This window comes from Heterodontus francisci, unplaced genomic scaffold (assembly GCF_036365525.1).
Source record: "Heterodontus francisci isolate sHetFra1 unplaced genomic scaffold, sHetFra1.hap1 HAP1_SCAFFOLD_61, whole genome shotgun sequence".
In the NCBI taxonomy this organism is placed as follows: Eukaryota; Metazoa; Chordata; class Chondrichthyes; order Heterodontiformes; family Heterodontidae; genus Heterodontus; species Heterodontus francisci.
The window spans coordinates 3,292,988-3,305,225 of NW_027141441.1; the positions used below are offsets into that span (position 1 = coordinate 3,292,988).

The 12,238-nt window shown below is 49.3% G+C and overlaps 1 pseudogene; it reads right to left on the reverse strand.

The window, feature by feature from the left end:
- Positions 1-11,740: 11,740 nt before the first annotated feature.
- Positions 11,741-11,849, reverse strand: LOC137363479 (U2 spliceosomal RNA; annotated as a pseudogene).
- Between the last annotated feature and the right edge of the window lie 389 nt (positions 11,850-12,238).

Here is a 12,238-nt window from a genome sequence, read left to right on the forward strand (position 1 = left end):
CTGGAAAACTTCATCAACTTTGTTTCCAATTTCCACCCTTCCCTCACCTTCACATGATCTATCTCCGACACTTCCCTTCCCTTTGTGACTTCTCTGTCTCCATCTCTGAGGATAAGGCTGTCCACTAATATTCATTCTAAGCCCACTGACTCCCACAGTTACCTTGTCTACACTTCCTCACACCCTTCTTCTTGTAAGGACTCCATTCCATTCTCTCAGTTTTTCCATCTCAGACACATCATTTCTGATGATGCAACCTTCGACAACAGCACTTCTGATGTGTTTTCATTTTTCCTCAACCGAGGATTTCCCCCCAGCTGTGGTTGACAGGGCTCTCAAACATGGCTGACAAATTTCCTGAACTTCCACCCTCATCCCTTCTCCTCCCTCCCAGAACTGCAATCAAATTCCACCCGACCTGCCTGCACATCCAAAGGATCATTATCCACCATTTCTGCCACCTCCAGCGTGATGCCATTACCAAACCAATCTTCCCTCCCCTGTCAGCAATCCAAAGGACCGTTCCCTCCGTGACACCCTAGTCCACTCCTGCATTACCCCTGACACCTTGTCCCCTTCCCATGACATCTTTGCATGTAATTGCAGGAGGCATAGATCCTGTCCTTTTACCTCCCCTCTCTTCACCATCCAAGGTCCCAAACACTCCTTCCAGGTGAAGCAGCGATTTACCTGTACTTCTTTCAATTTAATACATTGTATTCGCTGCTCACAATGCAGCCACCTCTACAATGGGGAGATCAAACATAGATTGGGTGACTGCTTTGCGGAACATCTCTGCTCAGTCCGCAAGCATAAACCCAAGCTTCCGGTTGCTTGCCATTTCAATTCACCACCCTGCTCTCATGCCCACATTTCTGTCCTCGGCCTGCTGCAGTGTTCCAGTGAAGCAAGCTCCAGGAACAGAACCTCATTTTCTGATTAGACACTCAACAGCCTTCCGGACTGAACATTGAGTACATTAATTTCAGAGCATGACTGGCTCTTTTAGATTATTTTATTTTATTTTATCATTTTTTGTCACCATGTGTCTGCCTTAATCTTGATTTTTCAAGTTTGTGCTTTTGGACAGAACTGTTCATTATTCTGTCATTAACACTCTCTCTATACTAATGTTTTGCCTTTCACTGCAACCTTAGCACTCTCCCTTTACCGCATGACCGATTTGTCAGTTAATCTCTCCTGCCCTCTGCCCTAACACATACCTTCCATTTTGTTCTCTTCCCCACCTCCACCCCCATCCCTCCGACAACCCCACTTCACTTACTTAAAACCCATTACATTGAGTGTGGGACAAATTCCATCCATCCTTTGTACTGTATGAGATTAATTTTGCCACACTTTCTGGTACATTTTTTGACAGTGAATTTAATTCTAAATATATCTGTGGTACTGTGTCTGAGTGTGAGATTATTTGAGTGTCAGTCTATGGAACTAAATGTGATTGTTTGATTCATTCTGTATGTCATTCATGAGTGTTGTTTGGGAATGTGGGGCAGCTTCTGTATCTATCTGCTACTGTGGCTGAATGTGGATATCATTCTGTATCTGTCACTGTCTGGAACTAAATGTGAGTGTGAGTTTCATTGTGTATGCATCAATCTTATTGTCAGAATGTGTTTGATTCATTCTCAATGTGTCAGTCTAAGGTACTATGTATGTGCGTGGTTTTAATTATGTGTGTCACTTTATGTGAGCTTGGGTCTCATTGTATATCTGTCACTCTCTGGTTCTTTCCGTGACAGTGAGATTAAATCTCTATCTGCTGGTCTATGAAATTAATTGATTTTGTGATTCACTCTGTGTCTGTCAGTCTATGATACTGTGAATAATTGGGGGATATATATGGTGTTTGTCTGAACTTGGTATTGAGTATGATTGTCGTGATTCATTGTGTATCTGTCAGTATCCAGACTGAATGTGAAACAAGATGCATTCTGCACATGTAAATAACTGGTATTCTATGGAAGTGAACTCAATTCCGAAGAAGGGTCACTGACCCGAAACGTTAACTCTGCTTCTCTTTCCACAGATGCTGCCAGACCTGCTGAGTGAATCCAGCATTTCTTGTTTTTGTTTCAGATTTCCAGCATCCGCAGTATTTTGCTTTTATCTATAATATGCCTGTCAGTCTTTGACACTGTATCTGATTGTGGTATTGACTCAATATCTTTCAGGTTTTGGTACTATATATGGGTGTGGATCAAGTTCTGCATGTCAGTCTCTGTTACTCTATGTGAGTGTGGGAAAACCTTTATGTAACTGTCAGTCTCTTGCAATGAATGCAAGTGTGGGATTAATTCTCTTTTCAACAGTATCTGGTACTGACTGTGAGCATGTGACTCCTCCAATATCTGTCAATGTTTGCTCTTGTATGTGAATGTGCAATGCTTCCTATGTCTTTCAGTGCCGAGTACAGTGTGTATGGGTGGGATTAATTCTGTACCTGTCAGTATCTGACACTGAATGAGATTGAGGGATTCATTCTTAGAATTAGAATTAGAACATTACAGCGCAGTACAGGCCCTTCGGCCCTCGATGTTGCGCCGACCTGTGAAACCATCTGACCTACACTATTCCATTTTCATCCATATGTCTATCCAATGACCACTTAAATGCCCTTACAGTTGGCGAGTCTACTACTGTTGCAGGCAGGGCATTCCACGCCCCTACTACTCTGAGTAAAGAAACTACCTCTGACATCTGTCCTATATCTATCACCCCTCAACTTAAAGCAATGTCCCCTCGTGTTTGTCATCACCATCCGAGGAAAAAGACTCTCACTATCCACCCTATCCAACCCTCTGATTATCTTATATGTCTCGATTAAGTCACCTCTCCTCCTCCATCTCTCCAACGAAAACAACCTCAAGTCCCTCAGGCTTTCCTCGTAAGACCTTCCCTCCATACCAGGCAACATCCTAGTAAATCTCCTCTGCACCCTTTCCATAGCTTCCACATCCTTCCTATAATGCAGTGACCAGAACTGCACGCAATACTCCAGGTGCGGTCTCACCAGAGTTTTGTACAGCTGCAGCATGACCTCGTGGCTCCGAAACTCGATCCCCCTACTAATAAAAGCTAACACACCATATGCCTTCTTAACAGCCCTATTAACCTGGGTAGCAACCTTCAGGGATTTATGCACCTGGACACCAAGATCTCTCTGTTCATCTACACTACCAAGAATCTTCCCATTAGCCCAGTACTCTGCATTCCTGTTAATCCTTCCAAAGTGAATCACCTCACACTTTTCAGCATTAAACTCCATTTGCCATCTCTCAGCCCAGCTCTGCAGCCTATCTATGTCCCTCTGTACCCTACAACATCCTTCGGCACTATCCACAACTCCACCGACCTTCGTGTCATCCGCAAATTTACTAACCCACCCTTCTACATCCTCTTCCAGGTCATTTATAAAAATAACAAACAGCAGTGGCCCCAAAACAGATCCTTCCGGTACACCACTAGTAACTAAACTCCAGGATGAACATTTGCCATCAACCACCACCCTCTGTCTTCTTTCAGCTAGCCAATTTCTGATCCAAAGCTCTAAATCACCTTCAACCCCATACTTCCGTATTTTCTGCAATAGCCTACCGTGGGGAACCTTATCAAATGCCTTACTGAAATCCATATACACCACATCCACTGCTTTACCCTCATCCACCTGTTTGGTCACCTTCTCGAAAAACTCAATAAGGTTTGTGAGGCACGACCTACCCTTCACAAAACCGTGCTGACTATCGCTAATGAACTTATTCTTTTCAAGATGATTATAAATCCTGTCTCTTATAACCTTTTCCAACATTTTACCCACAACCGAAGTAAGGCTCACAGGTCTATAATAACCAGAGCTGTCTCTACTCCCCTTCTTGAAAAAGGGGACAACATTTGCTATCCTCCAGTCTTCCAGCACTATTCCTGTCGACAATGACGACAAAGATCAAGGACAAAGGCTCTGCACTATCCTCCCTAGCTTCCCAGAGAATCCTAGGATAAATCCCATCTGGCCCAGGGGAATTATCTATTTTCACACTTTCCAAAATTGATAACACCTCCTCCTTGTGAACCTCAACCCCATCTCGCCTAGTAGCCTGAATCTCAGTATTCTCCTCAACAACATTTTGTTTCTCGACTGTAAATACTGACGCAAAATATTCATTTAACACTTCCCCTACCTCCTCTGATTCCACACACAACTTCCCACTACGATCCTTGATTGGCCCTAATCTAACTCTAGTCATTCTTTTATTCCTGATATACCTATAGAAAGCCTTAGGGTGTTCCCTGATCCTATCCGCCAATGACTTCTCGTGTCCTCTCCTTGCTCTTCTTAGCTCTCCCTTTAGATCCTTCCTGGCTAGCTTGTAACTCTCAAGCGCCCTAACTGAGCCTTCACGTCTCATCCGAACATAAGCCTTCTTCTTCCTCTTGACAAGCGCTTCAACTTCTTTAGTAAACCACGGCTCCCTCGCTCGACAACTTCCTCCCTGCCTGACAGGTACATACTTATCAAGGACACGCAGTAGCTGCACATTGAATAAGCTCCACATTTCGATTGTTCCCATCCCCTGCAGTTTCCTTCCCCATCCTACGCATTCTAAATCTTGCCTAATCGCATCATAATTTCCTTTCCCCCAGCTATAATTTTTGCCCTGCAGTATATACCTGTCCCTGCCCATCGCTAAGGTAAACCTAACCGAATTGTGATCACTATCACCAAAGTGCTCACCTACATCTAAATCTAACAGCTGGCCTGGTTCATTACCCAGTACCAAATCCAATGTGGCATCGGCCCTGGTTGGTCTGTCTACATACTGTGTCAGAAAACCCTCCTGCACACACTGGACAAAAACTGACCCATTTAAAGTACTCGAACTATAGTATTTCCAGTCGATATTTGGAAAGTTAAAGTCCCCCATAACAACTACCCTGTTACTCTCGCCCCTGTCGAGAATCATCTTCGCTATCCTTTCCTCTACATCTCTGGAACTATTTGGAGGTCGAGAAAAGACTCCCAACAGGGTGACCTCACCTCTCCTGTTTCTAACCTCGGCCCATACTACCTCAGTAGACGAGTCCTCAAACGTCCTTTCTGTCGCTGTAATACACTCCTTGATGAACAATGCCACACCCCCCCCCCCCCCCCCCCGCACCTCTTTTACCATCTTCTCTGTTCTTACTGAAACATCTAAATCCCGGAACCTGCAACATCCATTCCTGCCCCTGCTCTGCCCATGTCTCTGAAATGGCCACTACATCGAGATCCCAGGTACCAACCCATGCTGCAAGCTCACCCACCTTGTTCCGGATGCTCCTGGCGTTGAAGTAGGCACACTTTAAACCAGGTTCTTGCTTGCCAGTGCCCTCTTGCGTCCTTGTAAACTTATCCCTGACCTCACTACTCAACATCCTGCACACTGGCACTGCATTTTAGGTTCCCATTCCCCTGCTGAATTAGTTTAAACCCCCCCCCCCGAAGAGCACTAGCAAATCTCCCCCCCAGGATATTGGTACCCCTCTGGTTCAGGTGAAGACCATCCTGTTTGTAGAGGTCCCACCTACCCCAGAAAGAGCCCCAATTATCCAGGAAACCAAAACCCTCCCTCCTACACCATCCCTGCAGCCACGTGTTCAACTCCTCTCTCTCCCTATTCCTCGCTTCGCTATCACGTGGCACGGGCAACAACCCAAAGATAAAAACTCTGTTTTTTCTCGCTCTAAGCTTCCACCCTAGCTCCCTGAATGTCTGCCTTAAATCCCCATCTCTCTTCCTACCTATGTCGTTGGTGCCTATGTGGACCACGACTTGGGGCTGCTCCCCCTCCCCCTTAAGAATCCCAAAAACACGATCCGAGACATCACGAACCCTGGCACCTGGGAGGCAACATACCAACCGTGCTTCTCTCTCATTCCCACAGAACCTCCTATCTGTTCCCCTAACTATGGAGTCCCCAATGATTAAAGCTCTGCTCCTCTTCCCCCTTCCCTTCTGTGCAACAGGGACAGACTCTGTGCCAGATACCCGTACCCCATTGCTTACCATTGGTAAGTCGTCCCCCGCAACAGTATCCAAAACGGTATACCTGTTGTTGAGGAAAACGGCCAGAGGGGATCCCTGCACTGCCTGCTGGTTCCCTCTCCTTCCCCTGACGGTAACCCATCTACCTACTGTTACCTGAGGTGTGACTACCTCCCCATAACTCCTCTCAATTACCCCCTCCGCCTCCTGAATGATCCGAAGTTCATCCTGCTCCAGCTCCTATTCCCTAACGCGGTTCTCGAGGAGCTGGAGTTGGGTGCACTTCCCGCAGATGCAGTCAGCAGGGACACTCTTGGCGACCCTGACCTCCCACATTCCGCAGGAGGAACATACAACTGCCTTCACTTCCATTCCCTCTATTCTAAATTCCCAACAAATCTACTGAAAAACCAAAAAACTGTCAAAACTTGTTAGGTTAGCAATCCAACGGACAGAACTTCTTAAATAAAAAGCTTACCTTATCAACACAACAGAGTCCTTTTTTTTATTTCCAAAATATACTTTATTCATAAAAATCTGCAAAAATTACATTGCCAAACAGTACCAAAAAATACAAACATTGCAAGGGAGATCAGTTTCCTTCAATACTGTCATGAGTTTCTTCCCAACCCTTCCGTTTCACAATTGTCATGTCAATTACAGTTTTACATTTACAGCAATTCAGAATTTTAACGACACAGTTCGAGGGGTTTCCCTTGGATCCAGCCCCTCAGTCAAGCTTGGTGGGGGAACCTTACACTGTGCTCTTTCCCCATTGAGCCTTTGCTGCGGCTGCCCCAAGCTTTAGTGCGTCCCTCAGCACGTCGTCCTGGACCTTGGAATGTGCCAGTCTGCAACATTCGGTGGTGGACAAATCTTTGCGCTGGAAGACCAGCAAGTTTCGGGCAGACCAAAGGGCGTCTTTCACCGAATTGATAGTCCTCCAGCAGCAGTTGATGTTTGTCTCGGTGTGCGTCCCTGGGAACAACCCAGAGAGCACAGACTCCTGTGTTACAGAGCTGCTTGGGATGAACCTTGACAAAAACCACTGCATCTCTTTCCACACCTTCTTTGCAAAGGCACATTCCAGGAGGAGGTTGGCGACCGTCTCTTCCCCACCACAGCCAACGCGGGGGCACTGTGCGGAGGGGACGAGACTTCAGGTGTGCAGGAAGGATCTGACGGGGAGGGCCCTTCTCACCACCAGCCAAGCTACGTCTTGGTGCTTGTTTGAAAGTTCTGATGATGAGGCATTCCGCCAAATGACTTTGACGGTCTGCTCGGGGAACCATCCAACATGATCCACTGTTTCCTTTTCCCGTAGGGCCTTGAGGACATTCCGTGCAGACCACTGCCTGATGGACCGGTGGTCAAAGGTGTTTTCCCGCAGAAACTGCTCCACGAAGGATAGGTGGTACGGCACGGCCCAACTGCACGGAGCGTTCCGCGGCAATGTGACCAGGCCCATCCTTCGCAACACCGGGGACAGATAGAACCTCAGCACGTAGTGAGACTTGGAGTTTGCGTACTGGGGATCGACACACAGCTTGATGCAGCCGCACACGAAGCTGGTCATCAGGATGAGGGCCGCGTTGGGTACATTTTTCCCGCCCTTGTCCAGAGATTTGAACATCGTGTCCCTCCGGACCCGGTCCATTTTAGATCCCCAGACGAAGCGGAAAATGGCTCGGGTGACTGCCACGGCGCAGGAGTGGGGTATGGGCCAGACCTGCTCCACGTAGAGCAACAACGTGAGCGCCTCGCACCTGATGACCAGGTTCTTACCCACAATGGTGAGAGATCACTGCCCCCACATGCCCAACTTTTGTCGTACCTTGGATAATCGCTCCTCCCATGTTTTGGTGCACGCCCCGGCCCTTCCGAACCATATCCCCAGCACCTTCAGGTAGTCTGACCTGACGGTGAAGGGGACAAAGGATCGGTCAGCCCAGTTGCCAAAGAACATGGCCTCGCTCTTGCCGTGGTTAACTTTGGCTCCCGAGGCCAGTTCGAACTGGTCGCAGATGCTCATCAGTCTGCGCACGGACAGCGGATCCGAGCAGAAAACGGCGACGTCATCCATGTACAGGGAGGTTTTGACCTGAGTGCCTCCGCTGCCTGGGATTGTCACCCCTCTTATGCTCGCATCCTTCCTAATAGACTCAGCAAAGCGTTCAATACAGCAAACAAACAAGACCGGGGACAGAGGGCAGCCCTGTCTGACTCCAGATTTGATCGGGAAACTTTCCAATTCCCACCCGTTGATTGAGACTGCGCTCCTGATGTTTGTGGAGAGCAGTTGGATCCAATTGCAGATTCCCTCCCCAAACCCCATTTTGGAAAGCACGTCTATCATGTAGGTGTGCGATATCCTGTCAAAAGCCTTCTCCTGGTCCAGGCTGATGAGGCAGGTGTCCACCCTCCTGTCCCGTACGTAGGCGATCGTATCCCTGAGTAGCGCGAGACTATCAGAGATCTTCCTGCCGGGTACAGTACAGGTCTGATCGGGGTGAATCACCAACTCCAGAGCAGACTTGACTCGACTGGCTATGACTTTGGACAGAATCATGTACTCAACATTAAGCAGTGAGATGGGCCGCCAATTTCTGATTTCTGCCCTCTCCCCCTTCTGCTTGTAAATGAGGGTGATGATGCCTTTTCTCATGGATTCTGACATGCTGCCGGCCAGGAGCATACTCTCGTATACTTCCAGCAGGTCCGAGCCGACCCGGTCCCACAGGGCCGAGTACAACTCGACCGGTAAGCCGTCGCTCCCAGGAGTTTTACTCGTCTCGAAAGACTCGACGGCCTTTGTCAGCTCGTCCAGAATTAGCGGCTTGTCCAGTCTCTCCGTCCTGCTGTCATCCAAGACCTCTGTGATAGATGACAGGAAGGACTGGGAGGCTCTGCTGTCTGTGGGCTTCGCGTCATACAGCCCAGCATAAAAGGATTTGCTGATCCTTAGTATGTCGGACTGCGAAGACGTTACCGAGCCATCTTCTTCCTTCAGGCTGCTGATAAAAGAGCTCTCTCTGTGTACCTTTTGGAAGAAGTAACGCGAGCACGTCTCATCCTGCTCGATGGAGCGGACTCTGGACCGGAAGATGATCTTGGAGGCCTCCTTGGCAAAGAGCGAGGCCTGCTGGCTCTTCACCTCTTGGAGGTCCTCCTTGACCTCGACCCCCATTGACTGCAACCGGAGTAGATTTTGCATAATTTTCTGGAGTCGGGACAGTTCCCTCTGTCTCTCTCTCGCCTTCTGAACACCTTTGTGGATGAAGAACCTCTTGATGTTCTCCTTAATCGCTTCCCACCAGTGAACTGGAGACTCAAAGAGGGGTTTCACGGTCCTCCAACCTTTGTAATCCCTTTTGAGTTCCTCAACTTTCTCTGTGGTCAGCAGTGTCGCATTGAGCTTCCACGTCCCTCTGCCAACCCGCTGGTCGTCCTGTCAGTGACAGTCGGCCAGTAAGAGGCAGTGGTCGGAGAAGAACACCGGCTTGACGTCGGTGGATCCAACCGTGACAGCACGGGACACAAACAGGAAGTCAATCCTGGAACGGGCAGACCCGTCCGATCTTGACCATGTGTATCTGCGCTGCGCTCCGTCTGCAGGTTTGCTGAAGACGTCGTGCAGTTTGGCATCTTTAACTGTTTCTATTAGGAATCTGGACGTAGCGTCCAGTTTGCTGTCGTCACTGCCGGATCGTCCAGCCGCATCGATGATGCAGTTGAAGTCACCGCCTAGGATGACCGGCCTGGACGTCGCCAGCAGCAGTGGGAGCTGCTGGAAGACGGTCAGCCGCTCGCTGCGTTGTACCGGTGCGTACACGTTGATCAACCGGAGCGGAGCGTTGTTGTACATCACGTCTGCTACGAGGAGGCGGCCGCCCACCACCTCCTTAACTTCGGAGATGGTGAAGTTACCTCCCCGCAGCAGAATACCCAGGCCGGAGGAACGGCAGTCATTACCCCCCGACCAGATCGATGGCCAGTGGGACCACCATCGCAACCACTGCCTGTAGGTGCTGAGGTGTGGTATTCCACACTCCTGCAGAAACAGTAGGTCAGCTTTGACCTTGGCAAGGTAATCCAAGGTTGAAACACATCGCGTAGTAGATTTAATGCTACGCACATTAATGGAAGCAATTCGTACACCCATTTTTTACTAAAAATGAGTTGTTGCTTCCCATACCATTCGTCCTCGCTAGTCCCAGTCCTTCGGGATGTTCCTGCATGCCCATCGTGTGCGCAAGCAGTTTCACGTTGGTTGGGCTCAGAATCCCCTCCTGAATTTTCATGCAGGGTTTGTGCCGCTCGGGTGACATCGGGGGGGTCTTGTAGGCAGAGAGGATTGGGTTGTCCTCAGCTGCTTCCATCTGTTCCTCCTCGAAAACATCACAGCTCCCGGTCTCCCGGAGCTCAGGTGCGCCAGACGTGTCTTTGCTCCCGGTGTCTCGGAGCTGAGATGCGTTGGCCACGTCGTTACATGTGGGGCATTGGGGTTGGGGCACGCCGGGCCCATCACAGCTTCCAGTGCCCGGGGGCTGGGATGTTTTATCATCCATCTCGGAGTTCTGCCACCTCTTTTGAAGGGGCTGTCGTTCCAGAATTTCCCCGTCCAGTGAAGAGGAGTTGTTGCAGTCTGATTCAGAAGAGAGCCTCCTCTTGCCACTGGTTTGGGTGGTGGCTTTGGGATGTTTTTTCCTTGTGGTTTTCCTCTGGACCACTTGCCACTGACCTGTTTGTCCATCTGCTGCCTCCTCCTCCATTGATTCTGTCTGTGGAGGAGGGGTTTCCGGGCGCTGGGTAGGTGCTGGGTCGTTGGTTTCAGCTGCCTCCCCTTCCTTCTCAGGTTGAAGTTCCTCACTGCGGAGAAGGTTTCTGGTCTCCTTTCGAACAGCGGACGCCTTCGTCGAACCTTCTCCCGGCCTTTCCTTGGACCTTGCCGCCTGAGCATAGCTGAGGCAACGTTTGGGGCAGGTCTTGTAGAGATGGCCTGCCGCACCGCACAAGTTGCAACACTTAGTCTGCTTACAGTCCTTGGTCTGATGGCCTTCCTCCTTGCAGTTCTTGCAAACAACCGTGCTGCAGTTGGCTGCCATGTGACCAGATTTGCCACAGGTGCAGCAAACTCTGGGCTGCCCAGCGTAGACCAAGAAGCCTCGACTTCCCCCGATAGCGAAGCTGGAGGGAGGGTGGATGATGGCTCCACTGGGATCTACGTTCAAGGTCACCTTGACCTGCCGCTTGCTGGTCCAGATCCCAAAGGGGTCCTTGACATCAGTGCTGGCCACCTCGACATACCTGGCGAGAAAGGTGAGTACATCCACCACCGGAACATGGGGGTTGTCGAGGTGAATTGTCACCACCCGGTCCCGTTGTGACGGAAGTGTGAAGAGCGGCTCCGCTGTGAGGATCGACAGTGGCGCCCGGTCCCCTTTCTCCTTGAACGCCTTCAGGAACTTGATGCATCCCGCCACGTTCCGGAACGTCACGTCAAAGTATCCACTGCTGGGGAAATCCTGCAGGCAGAAGACGTCCGTCGCTTGAAATACGCAGCAATCGAAGAGAATTTCCTTGATGAAGAAGGTGCGATGAACCAGTGCATCTCCTTCCTTGTCCTTCACGACCACCCGAACGGTGTTCCGCACTCCCTGGCCCGAAGCTCGAAAATTGGTTATAGCCATTTTACTCAAAGCTTCCCCAGGATCAAAAGGCAATGATCATGGTCTCTTCTCAATCAAATAAGCACTGATAAGAACAGATACTACACTTGATCTTAGCCAAAAGGCCGAGAAGTCCTTTTTTTTTGTTAGAGGAGGAGGGTGGGTGGGAGACACGACACGTGTAGTGTATCGGGTACAGCCACCACCCAAATATATAGTTTTTACTTACCCAGCAGTCCCCTGGTCCTCCGAAAACAAAAGGGAATTAACTTTTAAACTCCCATTGAAATTGACTTCCCAGCTGTAAGCCCGCTCTCGCACCTTCGCTACTGTCAAGCTGCAGTCACCAAAACTAAAAGAAAGAGATTATAAACCACCCAAATATATAGTTTTTACTTCCCCAGCAGTCCCCTGGTCCTCCGAAAACAAAAGGGAATTAACTTTTAAACTTCCACTGAAATTGACTGCCCAGCTGTAAGCTCGCTCTCGCACCTTCGCTACTGTCAAGCTGCATTCTGTTGTTTGT